The 18,545-nt window shown below is 38.3% G+C and overlaps 1 long non-coding RNA gene across 2 annotated transcripts in view; it reads right to left on the bottom strand.

Annotated features, from left to right (window-relative positions):
• Positions 1-893, bottom strand: part of LOC116873048 — a 79,671-nt gene extending 78,778 nt beyond the window's left edge. For both annotated transcript variants that reach the window (XR_004383731.1, XR_004383730.1), the window contains exon 1: positions 733-893. This is a non-coding gene — a long non-coding RNA (uncharacterized LOC116873048). The remainder of the gene's footprint in view (positions 1-732) is intronic.
• Positions 894-18,545: the final 17,652 nt, after the last annotated feature.

Here is an 18,545-nt window from a genome sequence, read left to right as displayed (position 1 = left end):
ATCTTGGCTGACTGTTTACCATGCAACAGATACCAGATGTAGGTTATAATGGTTAGGGATGTCCAACTCTTACTTTTGGCTCAGGTCATGATCTCAGGGTCATGAGATGAGCCCCTGAGTGTAGTGTCTGTTTGAGATTCTCTCCTTCTCCCTGTTCCCCTCCTCTCTCTCTCTCTTTGTGTCTCTCAAATAAATAAATAAAATCTTTTTTTTTTTCTCTAAGATTATCGTGTTTAGTTCCGATAACAATTTCATGGAGCGAGATACATTCAGTAAATGCTGACATTCAAAAATACTAACTCATCTTCAGCAACTAGGAAAAAAATTAATGAAGTCAGGGACCAAGTCTTTCTTATTTAAGTGTATATTACCAGAACCAAGCATAGTGCCTTATACATAACCACGATACAATGTGCATATTTGTTGAATTGATGAATTAATAAAAAAACACTTGCGATCTATCCACCCTTTGTACCATGAATAAGCAGCTCTACCCACCCTCTTCCCCCAAAATATAGGCAGCCAATTTTCACTCCCCCATATTGCCGGACAATCTTTCCTAGCCATCAAAAGAATTGAGATATTCATCTCTGTGCTTTTAGGACTTTGCTTTTCCTCCTTTGCCTCATCTTTTTATATTCACCCAGAGGCCACTGGTCTCAGAGAAGAGAAATATGGAAAGAATAACAGCATGCTGTTTTGTGGGAAATACAGTCACCCAAAACAACTTACCGTGGATGGGAGACACTAGATGGAACCTTGGTCAGCTTTGGAAAGTAAGCTGGAACTCAACAGATATGTCAGTCTGTACAAGAAGAGCTCTTAAGCAGTGCACCATGGAGTGGGGAAGGAAGCCCAAGGGCCCTCATCAGCCCTGCTGGCAGGTAGACGGAATGCAGATATGTAGAGAAACAAAGACAAAATTATGCTGACTGAAAATAAAAAGTACTGAAAAATAAGGTAAATATAATTTCGCATGGAACAAACTTCTGAAGGAAACAGAAGAAAACCCTACAAGGATTTTTGACATTCTCAGAAGATATCTGAGTTGGAAATTCTCAAAACCACAGCAGCTGATCTTGCTGCCTCTCCTTTGTAGCTGCATAAACTTCTTTCTGCTCATGTATGTCTACTTCATTCTCTTTTTTTTCCTTATGGCTTTCTATGTTGTGAAACAGGAACATGTCATGAAAGGGAGACAATAGGCTAAGATTATTTATAATTAATATAATAAGTAATTATAGTAGATGCATGGCATAGATTACAAGCTAAGATAAAATGTTCTATAAGAAAGTGTTGCATGAAAATCAAATTGAGACAAGCCCTATTTTTAATGTTGGTGACAACATTGATACTGCAGATAATCAAATAGTCATGGTGGAAGACAAACGTGAGAAACACTCTCCAAATTTATCGGGAAGCGGGGGAAGAAAATCTTTGAAAGAAGATGACAGATAAGGAAATAAGACAATGGAGATCAAACTTATTAATTATATATGTTCCCCAGGGGCAAAATGTGAAGAATGATTGGAATAGAGGCAGAAATCACAGATGAAGAATGCATTCCATTGCTAGTTTTAAGAAATGATTGAATATACTTATCGAAAGTGTCAAGGTTATAAAACACTGTCACAGATTGGAGCATTCTAAAGAGGCATGACAACTAAATGCATTGAATCCTGGCAGAGAAAAGGCACGACACTGGAAAAACTAGGGAAAACAAAATAAAGTCTGTAGTTCAGTTAAAAATATTACACTAATGTTAATTTCTTTGATAAACATACCATTTTGCATAACATTTGTTAACATTAGCTAAATCTGGGAGTATATGGGAATTCTGTGTACTGTCTTTGCAATTCTTCTGTAAATCTAAAATTACTTCAGAGTAAAATGTTTTAAAAAATAAAGAGTCAATCAAAGCAGTTGATTGTGTTTCTGGAAAAATTATTGAAAAGCACCCTATATGTGCAGAAATTCAGGCAAAATTTTAATTATTTAATTAAAAGGATAAAAATAAAACCCTATATGCATCTAGAGAAAATAAGGTAGTTAGCTCCAAAGACCTAATTAACTAACAAAGCATTAAAATACTCCAGTGAACAAATCAGAAATTCCAGGAAACGTACAGGAATAGAATTGTGGGAAATTTTTGTGTATGTATTTGTATATATATATGAATATGCATATTTATGCATATTTATATATATATGCATATATATTATGCATATATAAATATGCATAAATGCATAAATATGCATTTATATATACAAATATGCATATATATACAAATACATACACAACACTTGCATATATTTAAAGCTTAGAGTTACAAAGACTCATTTTTCCCAATTGTCCATGAGATGTTTGTTTATAAAATTAGAACAGTAATTAAATTGCAGAATTGAAGAAACTCATGAGTAATAAAAGAAAATCACAAGTACAACTACAGACTGTTAGAAGAGTGGAATTTGGAGAACTATATATAAATTTATTTACTTAATTCTATCAAAAATCTATCAAAGTTGTAACCAGAAGCAAATTCATAACCCTTAATGTCTTCATTATAGGTAAGAATATACTAGAAAAAGCATAGGATTTAAGAAGGTATTAAGTAATTTTTAAAATCTTATTACAAAAATCAGGATAACATGACTAATTTTTTAAAAAATTGTATTACTATAAAATAGCTAAATAAGTCCAAGCACTGGTTCTATGAAAAAACAAAAAAACCCATAAAAATGTTTTAAAATGCTGATGAAACTTAATAAATAATGAATATAATAAATAATGAAGTATATATTTGTATAATAAATATTAATATAGAGATTAAACAAATAGAAAATACTCTGTGATTCTAAAAATAAGAACATCTTGATAGAATACTTGAGTTTATGGGTAGTAGTATATTACCTAAAATGATTCAATTAAAGATTTAAAAATACAAAAAAACGATCACAGGAAACTTATTTAAATGCTTATCTGAAAACTACTTTTTAAAATAGTTTATCTAAAAATTATATAGATTTTCAAAAAACAATCATCTTGTGCTACAGAAGCTACTCAAGTTTTTTAGAAGCTAAGCTTGAAACTAGATACAAAAAGTATCAGAAAGAAAATTAAAAACACAAACCTTACTTATTAATATAAATACTATAAACTGAATCCATTAGTACAAAGAAATTAGCCACCATGACTAAGTAGGGTTTATCCTGAAAATTCAGGCAGAGTATTGAGAAATCACATAATATAATTATTCAAAAACTAGGACTAATAAGAAAAAAAGACATATCATTTAATCATTCGGATGTTTCCAAACCATTCAACAGCATTCGCTATCCATTCTTTTTTTTTTTTAATTTAAAAATAGAAGAAAATTTTCAACATGATAAACTTGGGTAGACAATAATATAAGAAGCAGACAAAAAGATACGACTATTGCAGTGGAATCTTTTTAAAAACCCTTAAAAAAGGAAAATATATCTATTTATTCAGAAAGCCTACTAAAGCACTCTATAACTCTTAGGTTTAATAAACACAATGAAATATAATACAATGCAATTAAAAATAAGATAAGTATACATGGCTCAATTGTTGTCAGACTAGAGATTGACAATAACATATGAATAAAACACACACACAAACTATTTTGGAAAAACTTTGAGTATAGACTTGAAATTTCAATGTCAAAAAATATTACATTTTCCTGAGAAATGTAAAAATTATTTGTGTAACCAGATTGGATGTTGCAAATGTTTCACTCATTGTATTGGTAATTGGGCTCTCCTCACATTGGTCTAGTCACACAGGATAATACAGAGCAGTACATAACACATCCTTGAGGCAGGATCCAGGTACCAAAGAGAGGTACCACATGCCCAAGGTCATGGAAAGCCAGCTGCTGTCTGAGATTGAAACTACAAAAGGGACTACCAGTACCATTTTTCTCAAAGTGGAGATCACAGCAACTCACAAGAGACTATGCAGGAAAATGTGAAAAATCATTTTGAAGTATGAAGTTTACTCATTATTTTGAAACATTGATAGCGTAGTGGTCTATAGAGAGCTGTTTTTGTTTTAGAAAATACCATACTAGACCACTATGATTTGAGAGTAGGGTGTTGAAGAAATGATATGGAGACAAATAGGAGGAAAAGGAGAGGGCCAAACTGTTTTGAGACCCAGAACATTCCTACTAACTCAAAATTGAGTCATTAAGAAAAGTTCAATAAGTAGTAACATGATATGTTGGGAGATCAGAGTCATGGGGGAAAAAATGTCCTGTGAGGAATTCAATTCAACATGATAGGACCCTAATGGGCATTAAGGATGGCACATGATATATAAGCACTGAGTGTTACAAGCAACTGATGAATTACTGAACTCTACCTCTGAAACTGATGATGTACTATATGCTGGCTAAAAGTAAAAAACAAACAAACAAAAAACCATGTTAGGACCCTGAAGCATTTTTAACACATAGATGTGTAGTATTTCATCCTGAATGCTTTCCTGTATAATGCTATGCTGTCAGTCTTTATACCACCTGCCATCACAACATGCCCCCCCCCCCACTCCTACCCCTCCATCACCCTACAATTTCAGTAAAAACCCATTATAAGAAATGTTTTGGGGAAGCAATATTGTCGGAAATTTTAAAAGGTGTCTTTGTTCCCTACACAGGTCAATGTGGAGCTGAAAGAACCCATTGGAGAAAGAGAATAAGAAATCAGAACCATTACTAGAGTAGAAATACATAAGTTTCCAAGAATCATGAAATTCTTGAGGAGGCCTTAGACTTCTGTGTGATCCAAGGAAACTAACTCATTTGTATATCAATCTCAAAGGACCAAGGGACAAGAACTGATAGTTGAATGGCATTATTTTAAGGAGTAAGGTCCAAGTTTTAGAACTAAGAATAAGAAAATAAATTTTAAAAATGTTGAATTTCCCACATATTCCTTTAGGTCTTCTTATGTCCACAGGAAAGTTCACTTCATTTTACTATGAAATTTGGCAGACATTTCTGTGATATATTAAAATAGATCGGGAGAGCTATGTGTACAGAATCAGGGAGCAGAATGACTCAATGTCCAGAATAACCCTTGCTTTCAACTTGTCTAAACATCATAATGTATTCTGGAAATCATCTGGCCAATTTGGCACATAGAAAAGCAAGCAAGGCAAGTACATTTTAGCAGTGTATTTCCAGCACTACCCAGAGAGCAAAGTGGACCCTGATGGAAAGGGTGGTAGTACTCATGTCCCTCAGAAAGGCTTTCCTCAATCAGAGTAGAGTGCATCACATGAGCCTGTCACCAACATTCCTCAAATTCAAAGGATACCTCTTGCTCCAGGGTCACACTTTCTCAGCAGCTTTTAGATACAACTGGACAGTATTTTGGTCTTTATAATTTTTGCCTACTGTAAGAGAAAGTATTAGCTCCTGACATGAGAGTAATAGTTCTCTTGCATATTGTAATTCTCGTCATGCATTCATCCATTCACTTTCAGACTGGTTTAATGGTCAGCTGTGAATGCACACCCAACCCGGAAAGATTGATCCCCAATCAATGAAACTACAAAGTTTCTGGGCATGGAAAACTAAGAGCCACAACTAAATCAATCAAGACTGTTTTTGGAAGGAGCAAGACAGAGGAGAAGTAAGAGATCTAAGAGTTCAGCTACATAGTTATCAAACTTCTCTGAAGACCTACACACTCAACAGGAGATTGAAGAGAAGAAGAGCAGCAATTCTAGAAGCAGAAAAGCGACCACTTTCTGGAAGACAGGCCCTGTGGAGAAGTCAATCAGAGACCCGAAGGACTCGATACATGATACACAGGAAGAGAAACTGTGGGGGGAGGGGGCTGGCTCCTGGAAAACAGTAGAGACCTGGAGCACAAAATCGGAACTTTTACAAGTCTGCTCTAGTGAGGGACGTCACTCCAGAGAATAAGCTGGGGGTGGAGCCCTTGCAGGGACAGTGTGGTCTCAGGTCCCATGGGGTCATAAAAAGACTGGGGGTGTCTCAGTGTGGGAGAGCTCCCAAGTATCAGAGTGGGGAAACCGGCTGCAGAAACAGAGCTGAGCAGTGGGCTCTCAGCTCGGTGTGACCTTAAACTGTGATCCCAGGCACAGTTGGGCCACTAATCTTCGAGGAGGGACCCCAAAAGTGGCAGATCTGGGAGACTCACCTACATTCCCCAGGGGAAGTGGCTCAGGAGTGCTCTTCAGGAATCGGCTATGTTTGGAGAGTCTAAATGCAGAGGAGTGCTAGAGACGGAAACAATCGGTCACAGGCCAGGTGAGCACGGAGCACAGTGGGAGACCAGGGAGAGGGGAGGGATTGATTGCTTTTCTCTGAGGGCGCACTGAGGAGTGGGGCCCTGAGTTCTGGTCTCCTCCCAGGCTGGGGATTGGGAGGCCGCTATCTTCATTCCCATCCTCCAAAGCAGTATGGAAAGGAAAGCGTTCAGGGAACCAAAAACTACCCATAGCAAAACTGAGCAGATTACTTAACCTGGCTCCTGGCAAGGGCGGTGCAATTCCACCTCAGACAAAGACATTTGAGAATCCCAGCAACAGGCTGGTCCCCCAGATGATCGGCAAGAATATCCAGTCAAGACCAAGTTCACCGATCAAAGAAAAACTCAGAACTTCAGACCTGGGGAATGCAGCACATAGAATACATTGCTTTTTCTCCATGATCCTTTAGTCTTTCAAAGTTAAAATTTTTAAATTTTATTTTTTTCTTATTCTATTTTTTAAAATTAAACCTCTTTCTGATTTTAACCTTTTTAAACTATTTTATCTTATCAACACCTTTTTAAAAAATCTTTTAAAATTTTCGTTGCCATAGTCATATTCTATCCCTTCATTGTATTTAACCCTATTTTTTGTATATATATATATAGGTTTTTCTTTCTTTAAAATTTTGGGATACAGTTTCTTCTAACAGATCAAAATATACCCTAACTGTAGTGCATGGCTTTGTTCGAGTCTCCAGCCTGATCACATTCTTTCCTCTTTTTTTAATTCTTTTTTCAACCAACTTCTTACCTTATCAATTCCTTTTTTAGAATCTCTCTAAATTTTCATCTTTATAGTCATATCCTATCCCTTCAATGTGTTTACCCTTATTTTTGTGTATATATATAAGTTTTTCTTTCTTTAAAATTTTGGGGGGCAGTCTCTTCTAAAAGATGAAAATACACACAAAATCAAGTGTGTGCTCTGCTCTAGTCACCATTCTAACACAAACACACACACACATATCTATATAATTTTCCCCTCCTTCCTTCTCTCCCCATTTTGGGTTTCTTTGGATTTGCTTACTGTATATTTTGTGGGGGTAATTGCTACCATTTTAGTATTTTGTTCTCTCATTCATCTATTCTTATTTGGATAAAATGACAAGGCATAAAAACTCACCTCAAAAGAAAGAGTAAGAGGCAGTACTGACAGCTAGGGACCTAATCAATACAGACATTAGTAAGATGTCAGAACTAGAGTTCAGAATGATGATTATCAAGATACTAGCTGAACTTGAAAAAAGCGTGGAATATATTAGAGAATCCCATTCTGGAGAAATAAAATCCCTTTCTGAATAAATAGAAGAACTAAAGTCTAACCAAATTGCAATTTAAAAAAAAAAAAACTATTAATGAGGTGTAATAAAAACTGGAGGTTCTTACTGCTAGGATAAATGAAGCAGAAAAGAGAATTAATGATATAGAAGACCAAATGATGAATAAAAAAGAAGCTGAGAAAAGTGAGATCAACAACTACTGGACCAAGAGGGGAGAATTTGAGAGATAAATGATACTAAAAGACAAAACAATATTAGAATAATTAGGATCCCAGAAGAAGAAGAAAGAGAGGGGCAGAAGGTATATTGGAGCAAATTATACCAGAAAATTTCCCTAATTTGCTGATGGGGAACAAGCATCAAAATCCAGGAGGCACAGAGAACCTCCCTCAAAATCAACAAAAGTAGGTCCACACCCCATCATCTAATAGTAAAACTTACAAGTCTCAGTGACAAAAAGAAAATCCTAAAAGCATCTTGGGACAAGAAGTCTGTAACATACAATGGTAGAAATATTAGATTGGTAACAGACCTATCCAGAGAGACCTGGCAGGCCAGAAAGGACTAGCATAATATATTCAGAGCACTACATGAGAAAAATATGCAGCCAAGAATACTATATCCAGCTAGGCTGTCATTGAATATAGAAAGAGAGATACAAAGCCTCCAAGACAAACAAAACAAAAAGAATTTGCAAACACCAAACAAGCCCTACAGGAAATATTGAAAGGGGGCCTCTAAGCAAAGGGAGAACCTAAAAGTAACAGACCAGAAAGGAACAGAGACAATATACAGTAATAATCACCTTACAGGCAATATAGTGGCACTAAATTAATATCTTTCAATAGTTACCCTGAATGTAAATGGGCTAAATGCCCACAATCAAAAGACACAGGGTATCAGAATGGATAAAAAACCAAGATCCATCAATATGCTGTCTGCAAGAAACTCATTTTAGAGCCAAAGACACCTCCAGATTTAAAGTGAGGGGGTGAAAAACAATTTATCATGCCAATGGACATCAAAAGAAAGCTGGGGTGGCAATGCTTATATCAGATAAATTAGATTTTAAGCCAAAGACTATAATAAGAAATGGGCAGAAGACATGAACAGACATTTCTACAAAGAAGACATCCAGATGGCCAACAGACACATGAAAAAAGTGCTCCACATCACTTGGCATCAGGGAAATACAAATCAAAACCACAATGAGATACCACCTCACAGTCAGAATGGCTAAAATTAACAAGTCAGGAAATGACAGATGTTGGTGAGGATGCTGAGAGGGCAACACTCCTATACTATTGGTGGGAATGTAAGTTGGTGCAGCCACTCTGGAAAACAATATGGAGGTTCCTCAAAAAGTTGAAAATAGAGGTACCTTACAACCCAGTAATTGCACTACTGGGTATTTACCCTAAAGATACAAATATAGCGATCTGAAGGGGCATGTACACCCAAATGTTTATAGCAGCAGTGTCCACAATAGCCAAACTATGGAAAGAATATAGATGTCCATCAACAGTTATCTATATATAATGGAATACTATGAAACCATCAAAACCCCTGAAATCTTGCCATTTGCAATAACGTGGATGGAACTAGAAGATATTATGCTAACTGAAATAAGTCAATCAGAGAAAGACAGTTATCATATGATCTCTCCGATATGAGGAATTTGAGAGGCAGTGTGGGGGGTTGTGGGGGATAAAGAGTGAAAAAATGAAACAAGATGGGACCAGGGAGGGAGACAAACCATACGAGACTCTTAATTTCAGGAAACAAACTGAGGTTTTCTGGGGGGTAGTGGTGGAGGGGAGGGATAGAGTGGCTGGGGTTATGGAAATTGGGGAGAGTATGTGCTATGGTGAGTGCTGTGAATTGCGTAAGACTGATGATTCACAGACCTGTACCCCTGAAGCAAATAATACATTACATGTTAATAAAAAAATCAAGATTGCTTGTTTTCTTTCTCACGAATGATACACCCTCTGTCATATGTCTTCTTTCAAATATTTAAATGTATGCTAGTAGCATGTCTGGGTTTGAAGGGTTAAAAAGGGAAAATGGGACACCTGTGAACAAAACTGAAGGTGCACTGGGAATGACTTTCTTTCTCCTTTCTATCACAGCCTCAGAAAGTTCATCTCTTGTGTAGGCAGCTCTGTAAACACCTCTCACTAACTGAGTCCCTGTTTTGATCAAATTCCATCATTAATATAGAGTAGCAATTGTCGAAGTGTGGTCACCAGAACTTGACAATTGCTACTCTATATTAATGATGGAATTTGATCAGCATCACCTTGGAAGTTGCTAGAAATATAAATTCTTGGGCCTCATCCCAGACCTGCTGAACTCAGGACTCTAGAGACAGAGCCCCTCGATTTGTGTTTTAGTGAGGCCTCTCGATGATTCAAATGCATGCTGGAGTGTGTGAAGTTGTGATGGCCTTTGGATTTTTCATTAACTTCACTAATCGCAGGTGGCAAGAGTACCACTCTCTCTCCAATATCAGAGTGAACTTGCCCTCCCTGAGGTATTTCGCAAGTGTAGGGTCATTAATTTAAACTGATTTGTCTCTTAATGTCATTTGTCACCATTAGCAAACCAAGTTGTGTGCCCCACTGGGAGAGGAAAAAAATCAATCCCCACTGTTTGGTCTTAAGCCGAGTAAGCACTGTAATAAGCCATAATCTAGATACCCAACTCGTCCCAACCATGTATTAAAATCTATCTTGAAGACAAAAATGAGGAATTTTGAGGTTTGAGCTGCCATGAGAGGAACTGAAAGTATCACTGAACAGAAGTACAGAGACCTAGATTCATTTTAACCTTATTTCTTTTGGCTTTAGCCCTTTCCTTTACTTAACATAATAACCCGGGCAGTAAATTAATCAGAAATGAAAGTTCTTTGAAAAATCAAGCATAGGCTCTTGGCTTCTAAATACCTTTAACTTGCAATTTCTGCCCAAAGCACTTGAAATGAGTGCTTCAATGCTGGAACTATTATGTGGTGTTCGTGAACATCAGAAGCCATGGAGAGGAATGAAGCGATGCTGCACAGACAAGGATAAAGCCAGCTTTACTCTCTACACTTGACTAAAGTCATGTGACCAAGAGCAAGTGTTAATTCCTGTGGGTCTTCACACTTCTTATTTATGGACAGGGGCAAATAAACAGAAATCTGAGTTATGCGCTGACATGTAGGAAAAACCAAAGTGAGTGTGTGCATATGTGACTATGTACCTAAACATTCCAGAAGAAATCAGGTGCTCAAACAATGCACTAGGAGACAACCCTACTTATATTTGCAAATGACATACCAGACAAAGGACTAGTATCCAAACTCTATAAAGAACTTATCAAACTCAACACCCAAAGAACAAATAATCCAATCAAGAAATGTTTTCCTAAGAATTCCAATAAAAATCCTAGAATAGAATTTTACTGGTTCTGTGTCACATGATTTTCTTGCAATCAATCACCATGGGCAGTGGGAAGAAAGTTCTTTTACCAGGCTTGGGTCAAATGTCCATCCCTGGAGACAGAGTTGGATCAGGGCCAGAGTTGGACTGAGGGCCAGAATTCAGGCTAGAGCTAGGGCTAGAACTAGGGTCTCATGGAAAGCAAGGCCTTTAGGGCACATTGTTTAAGAAGGCACTCTTCCATTGCTGATCCTGTTCTTGCATCACCCTGAGAGTGAGTGCCTCCTTAAATTTTGCACCTTAGGTACCTTGCTGACTCCACCCTAGTTCTAGTGGCCTTGCTACTGAAAGCTAGGTGAGGGTAGTTTCCCTAAAGAAAAATTTGTGTGCTACCATGTATAGAAGGGAAAAAAATGATGCAGAGGTCAAATGTAGCAGATGTCCACTCCGAGATTATTTACATGAGTGAAGGCAGGAGACTTGCCTAGATAGTCATGTAAGATCCTTCCATGCTCTAAGACACATAGTTCCATAATCTGTACTCCATCACCACTATCTGTCTAAATTCAAGAAAGAACCAAAGTCTAATTTCTCCAAACAAGAAAAAAGAATGCCAACACCTAAAGATAAGAGTCACTTAATCTCTAAGCTACTTATAAAACACACTCTATCTCGGACCCTTTCTTTCTATTGTAAATGAGATAAAATTCACCAATTGCCTTAACTGGAAGTTGTGAACGTAACAGAAATAGTTTAGCCTGGCTGGTCTAATGAGGATATAAATATACTTAAACATAAGACAGAAATATAAGTGTCATAATTAATATGACTAATATAAGGTAATAATTATGCTGGGACAACAAGCATAAAGAGACTGTCCAGGACAAACCAAGACATATGTCACCCTAACCTGCAAGACATTTCCATAAAGGGTTAGGAGAGCACAAAGCAAAGGGCTAGAACTCAGTAAAGGCAGTTTAAACCAAGGTTTTGAACAAGTGGAGTGCCTTCAAAGACAGGGAAAAGATGTGATATCAACAAAAGGACATGGGTGGAAAAGAATGAAAAAAAAAGATCTATTTACAAAAATATGAGTGGGTGAGATTATCTTTGTGTATGGTGTAGAAGAATGATCCAGTTTCATTTTTCTCCATGTGGTTGTCCAATTTTCCCAGCACCATTTATTGAAGAGACTGTCTTTTTTTCTATTAGATATTCTTTCCTGCTTTGTCAAAGATTAGTTGACCACAGAGTTGAGGGTCCATTTCTGGGTTCTCTATTCTGTTCCATTGATTTATGTCACAACTGATAAATTATTGAACACTACATCTGAAACTAATGATTACTATATGTTGGCTAATTGAATTTAAACTTTGAAAAAGAGGGAAAAAAGAAAGACATTTTTTTCACAGGAACAAAAGAGGAAAATATGAGGGGAGCCTGGGTGGCTCAGTCATTAAGCATCTGTCTTTGGCTCAGGTCAAGATCCCAGGGATCTTGGGATCAAGCCTCACATTGGGCTCCCTGCTCAACGGGAAGCCTGCTTCTCTTCCTCACTCTCCCTCCTGTGTTCCATCTTTCACTGTGTCTCTCTCTGTCAAATAAATAAATAAAATCTTAAAAAAAAAAAAAAAAAAGAAAATATGAGTAGGTGGGATTGGCAAAAATCTAAGGAGAATACAGAAAATGATAATGGGCATAAAAACAGGTTGGGTCAGATCAAGGAGAACAAACATTAAATGCCAGAAGAATTCTCAATTTATCTTAAAAGCAATGAGGACAACAAGATGAGTAGCATGACTAGCTCTGTGGTAATGGACACCATCATCTTAAGAAAGTGATTCTAGGACAAGCATCAGTTTTACTAGAGAAGTAAGATAAAGAAGTCATGACTACTTGGGGGCGCCTGGGTGGCTCAGTGGTTAAAGCATCTGCGTTTGGCTCAGGTCATGATCTCAGGGTCCTGGGATCGAGTCCCAAATCGGGCTCTCTGCTCAGCAGGGAGCCTGCCTCCTCCTCCTGTCTGTCTCTGCCTGCCTCTCTGCCTACTTGTGATCTGTCTGTCAAATAAAAAAAAAAAAAAATCTTTAAAAAAAGAAGTCACGACTACCAAAGAAATAGTTGCAAACTTATTGCCTTCAGTCTACAAATTTATCTTGAGTAGCTGATGTGATAGATTAAAAAAATTTAACAAGTTAAAACTAAATTTGAATGCTATTAGACATGATATTCTAGCTCTAACCAGACCCCATCATTCCCAACTGCCTCACCTTGAATGGGTAAACACATTTTCCTCATGAGCTTTAAAGGCATTCATGTTTGAGAGAATGCCTCAAAACAGATATTTACTATTTTATCCTCTGGTAATTTTCAAGTTTTTCCTGGGAATGAAATATATTTTCTTTTCATCTGGCATAGATTTTAAAAAATTTACACTGCCTTCTTCAAAAGAAAGCTTACTAAAAATGAGATTATGCCAATCGAGAAATACACATCTGTAAAATTTATTCTTACTGATATATTTACTTTGCTCTCCTATCCCAGAGTACGATACAGAGGAAAACATTTCAATGGAAGAAAAAGAAAAAGAGGCGGGAGGAAGAAATGAGGAAGAGGGAAAAAAAGAGATGGACAAATAAAGGAAGGAAGAAGTCCGAAATTAAGTTCAGTGCCTGAAGAATCTAAATTGGCTGGACTGTCCTCACCAGGGTAGAATCTCCGCACACATGGAGCTCAGAGAGCCTCAAATACACAATATCTGTAGCACATGATCCCTATAAAACATGTAAAAATAGATGCAAGCCTAATCATAAATAAAGAGCGAGGTGGGGGTGAAGAATAGAGTGAAAAGAAGTCGTTTATCTCCGATTTTCAATCCAGGAAAAATCAAAAAAATGTCAACCCCACAGTGTGGTAGATGGATACAGAGAGTAATTGGTCAAGGAAACAAACATATGTCACCAAAAAGACCCTGTGGGCTTGAGAAGCATATCCCTGCATGCCAAGATGAATAGGAGGGCGGCTCTGTGCACCGGCAGGATGGATACCAAGAGTTTCTGAAAGCGTCCCTGCTGGCCTGAGAGATCTGCAAAGATCCCCTGGTAGCAGCTGGAATCCTGCCCTCACTGGTGGTGGTCTCCCAGGCCCAAGCAGATGGCTGACCGAATGCACTCAGGCCTCTGGACCCCCGGCATTTGGGGTCAGGAAGGGGCAGTTCCTCTGGCTCAGGCACGCACTGATGCTTCAGTAGAAATGACCATAAAGGAAGCCTTCTACTGCCTTGAAATAGCTATTGAGTTCTTGACTCCGTTCAACATTTATTTTTCTTTCCCCAGCCATCTGACAATTGTTTGGTTTGGGATGCTGGCTGCCTGCCATTTTCCTTGTCAAAGCACGGCTATGAGAAAGCTCCCCACTATAAATCTTCTTGGGTGGGCCCTAGGACTGCTGCCTACCCAGGCTGAGACATCTCACAAAGGGAGGCCATTCTTAAGTCCTGCAAGGACGCTCAATGGATGTGGGGCCTGGAAGGAAAGAGCCAGGGTGAGAAAGGAAACTTACAGCTGGGTCATTGAATGTTAAGGAGCAAAGAACCTTTAGAAATCTAATCTCTATGCAACCGGATAACATGATTTGCCCGCTGCTGCATAATCAAGCATCCACAGGCCTGACACTAAAACTGAAGGCCCTTGTTTCTAAATGCAGTGGGGCAGTGTGCTTCGGGGAAGGGCACAATTCTGGGCATCATGATGGGCCACTCGAAGCAGTGTGAGTTTGGCCAAGTCACGAACCCCACAGTGTTTCAGTTTCCAAGTCTTAAAAACAGGAGTCTTCAGCCACGATTTCCAAGGCTGCTTGTAGTCCCCCAATTCTAGTACAACTTCCTGGGTACACTGTGTCCCTTCACTCTTCTCCAGACCCCGCTACACATAGACACACACAATTTCACCAGGGTATTTTCAAATAGAGTCCCCTGCTCGCTCTTTTGTCGGACTGTGAGCTGTATCAGAAGCATGTGACATTTGCTCAGAGGATCATGGGGAACCATGAACTTTGTACACTTTTAAAGGAAGGTCAACAGGGACCTACTTCCCGAGGATACAGCCTTCTGCGAGCCTCATCAGTTTATTCTAAAGCTAAAGGGCTTGAATGATCTCCAGCCTCTTGCGGGTTGAGTTGTTGTAGAGTTTGCCCACCGGCATTAAACTCCTCTATTATATTTCTGAGTAGGTAAACTCAGTGCCCTCCCTTATTGTAAAGATGAAAATGGGATGTTTGCCCTAAATCCTAAGTTTACATTTGCTCGATTTTGCTTCCTTTTCTCTACCACCTCTTCCATATCCACCTGCCTCTGAAAACAGTAGCAATAGTTGTGATAGTAATGGGATAATAGTGATACCACTGGTAATTAATAGCTGATTTACTTAGTGGTTAAAATGATAAAATAAAGTCACATGTGTAAAGAGCTGAGAAAGGTGCCTAGTCTTTAAGAAACAATCAATATTAACTATTCTATGAATTGTACCACAAGCCTAGAAGGACATCTATATTCTAAAAAGGAACAAAATGGCATGCATTTTTAAAGAGAAATGGGCTACATGATCACAGTGTGTCTCCTCGGCATTTAAGAAAGCTGATGGGGTTATGACCCTAAATCATGGGCTTCTATAGGAAAATGTGAATTACTTCTTTCTGTCAAGAAGGTGGCAAAAGGGCACCAACCAGATCACTGAAAGAGTCAAGCTTGCAGACACATTAAATGAGCCAGAAAGAGAGGACTAAGAGAGCCCAAGGAATGTACTCTTTCTCAGAAAGAGAAAATGGGGCCATGTCCTAGATTTAGTCAGAGAGTTAACTCACAATGAATGAAAGCTAGAGGTCAAGATGTAGTTATCTTGCTAAGACTCAGAAGCTAAGCCAAAATATTAGCTGAGCTGTCCCATACAGATGAGCAGGTTGAGCACTGTACCATTCTACAGGTCATCAACCATTCACACAATAGTTATCATGGATTTATTTGTTTATTTATAATGGCAATTTTCCAGTAGACGGCAGTTAAGTGTCATAAGGAAAGGATACCCTTCTCGTTAAGACACAGTATGTGCTAGCGGCAGCCCTTAAAATTAGATAGGTAATAGGTAAGGATCTCGATCCTCAGTTACTGTTAGTACCCTTGCCTTAGTCAATGGCCAATAATTGCTGAAAGAAATATTCATCCCTACCAAAAAGAAAAGAAATGAAAAGACAAGGTGTGTCACAGGGTGAGCCAAAGCATAGTAAGGAGAGGCAATTTTTATTTATCAACTGGTAAAGATATAAATGATTGTTAATACTTAAATGTTAGAATATCAGAAAACAGGAACTCTTATAAAGAGTAGCGGGAATATAAATGAGCATAACCTTTTCATAGGGCACTTCAGCAATGTATATTATAATCAGAAAAGTGCATATCATTTGACCTATAACTCAGACTTGAGGATTTGCAAGAAATATTTGCACTGGTATACTTACACACACACACACACACACACACACACACACACACAGCATATACAAGCATCTTCATCACAGCATTATTGAAATAGCAAAAAAAAAAAAAAAAAAAAAAAGGGAAACTCATACAAAGTTCATTTACCAAAGACTGGTAGAATTCTTCTTCATATATCCATTCCATGAAACACATGAAATGAAGAAGGAGGTTACGTGCCAGTGTGTAAAATGGAAGATATTAAAGAAATAGTAATGAGAAATTTTTAAAACATTGTCAAGTAGTGAGTATGGTATGGTTTTTTGTTTTTTGTTTTTTTTTTTGTTTTTTGGTTTTTTGTTTTTTTTTGATGGGCAAGGGGTCCAGGGAGAGGAAGAGAGAGAATCCTAAGCAGGCTCTACGCTCAGCACAGAGGAAGAGGCAGGGCTCCATCTCACACCCCTGAGTTCATGACCTGAGCTAAAATCAAGAGTCAGATGCTCAAGCGACTAAGACACCCAGGCACACCCCACCCCCAGTACAGTAATTTTTAAAGAAAGAAAGATAGGTGGGAAGAAAAACGGAGGAAAGAGGAAGCAAGGAAGGGAGGGAAGGACAAAGCAAAGAAGGATATAGGGTTTCCTGTGCATGGAAAAACTTCTGGAAGGAAGCACAATAAACTGCTATGAGTGGCCATCCCTGAGGAATATGGGTAGGAAGACTTTTACTTCCGTGCTTTATATTTTCTTATTTCAATCTTTCACTACATGAGTGTAGTCATTTTTCTGACGTGATACCCGTGCGCTTGCCATTTCGTTTGCAGGAAACAGTCTCCCACTCCAGATATTTGCACAGCTCCTGCTTCTCTTGCTTTGCTTCACTCGGGTCCCTGCTCAAATGTCATTTGTCTTAGAAGACTGCCTGACCCCTAAATGAAATAATGCCTTTCATCAGGCTCTAGCCCTTCCTACAGCTTCATTTTTCTTTATGGCATTTATCAATGCCTGATATGATGGTATCATAACATATATTATGTTTGTTTATTGATTGTCTGTCTCCCTTTCCCACTGAAAGCTCTCTCTGTGAGGGCAAGGGCTTTGCTGTGGGGCCCCTCTCTTCTAGGCCCCCTATGCCTCTGAGTTACTTTGAGATACTTGAGCATATACAGACATGGTTTGTCATGCGGCAAGCCAAAGCCTAAGAGCGAATCAGGAAAGCAGAAAGGGTAACCCATCAAGAACCCACCCATGGGGCACTTAGGTGGCTCAGTCGTTAAGTGTCTGCCTTTGGCTCAGGTCATGATCCCAGGGTCCGGGATCAAGCCCTGCATTGGGCTCTCTGCTCTGCAGGAAGCATGCATCTCCCTCTCCCACTCTCCCTGCTTGTGTTCCTGCTCTCACTGTCTCTTTCTTGCCAAATAAATAAATACAAACTTAAAAAAAAATCAACGGCATGGTCAGACAGCACTATAATGAGAAAAAGCCACCTTCCAAAAGGGATCATCACAAGCCCAAGCCCAGCTGTAACTTATTACCATCCAACTTATTACCAACCAAGGCTTTGTTTGCTGTTTACTCAGACTGAAGTTCAGGTATAGGTGTTAATTGTGAAATCAGCATAGTGTTCTACCCATAGAACATGGGTAATAAGTTCTCAAGGTATTCAAGATATGTGGATTAGCTAAAAAAAATACATTCTAAACACTTCCTAACTTCTTGCATAATCCTGGAGAATGACATCCAAGCTTCAGACCTGGTCGCTCTGATACCCAGGAAATTTCTGTTGGTCTGACACCACCTAGAAAGTAGAATACTGCCTCTGGAATGCTGAGTCAGCCTAGAGAGGACCATTTATGGCAAGGGAAGCTCGTGCTCCAGGCTCACCAAAAAGGTTGTATAAAACCCTCTATAGTGCTCTACAGAACCATATTGGAGCCAAATGCAAAAGGAAAAAGCAGTAATATTGATTACATCTTTATTTTAAACATTTGCTTTTTTCATCACGACTATGTTGCATTAATTTTGGTCTTGAAAAACAATCTATTTAAATATTATTCATCTTGACT

This window comes from Lontra canadensis, unplaced genomic scaffold (assembly GCF_010015895.1).
Source record: "Lontra canadensis isolate GAN:19392208 unplaced genomic scaffold, GSC_riverotter_1.0 scaffold31, whole genome shotgun sequence".
NCBI classification, from domain to species: Eukaryota; Metazoa; Chordata; class Mammalia; order Carnivora; family Mustelidae; genus Lontra; species Lontra canadensis.
This window is presented reverse-complemented; position numbering and strand designations above follow the sequence as displayed.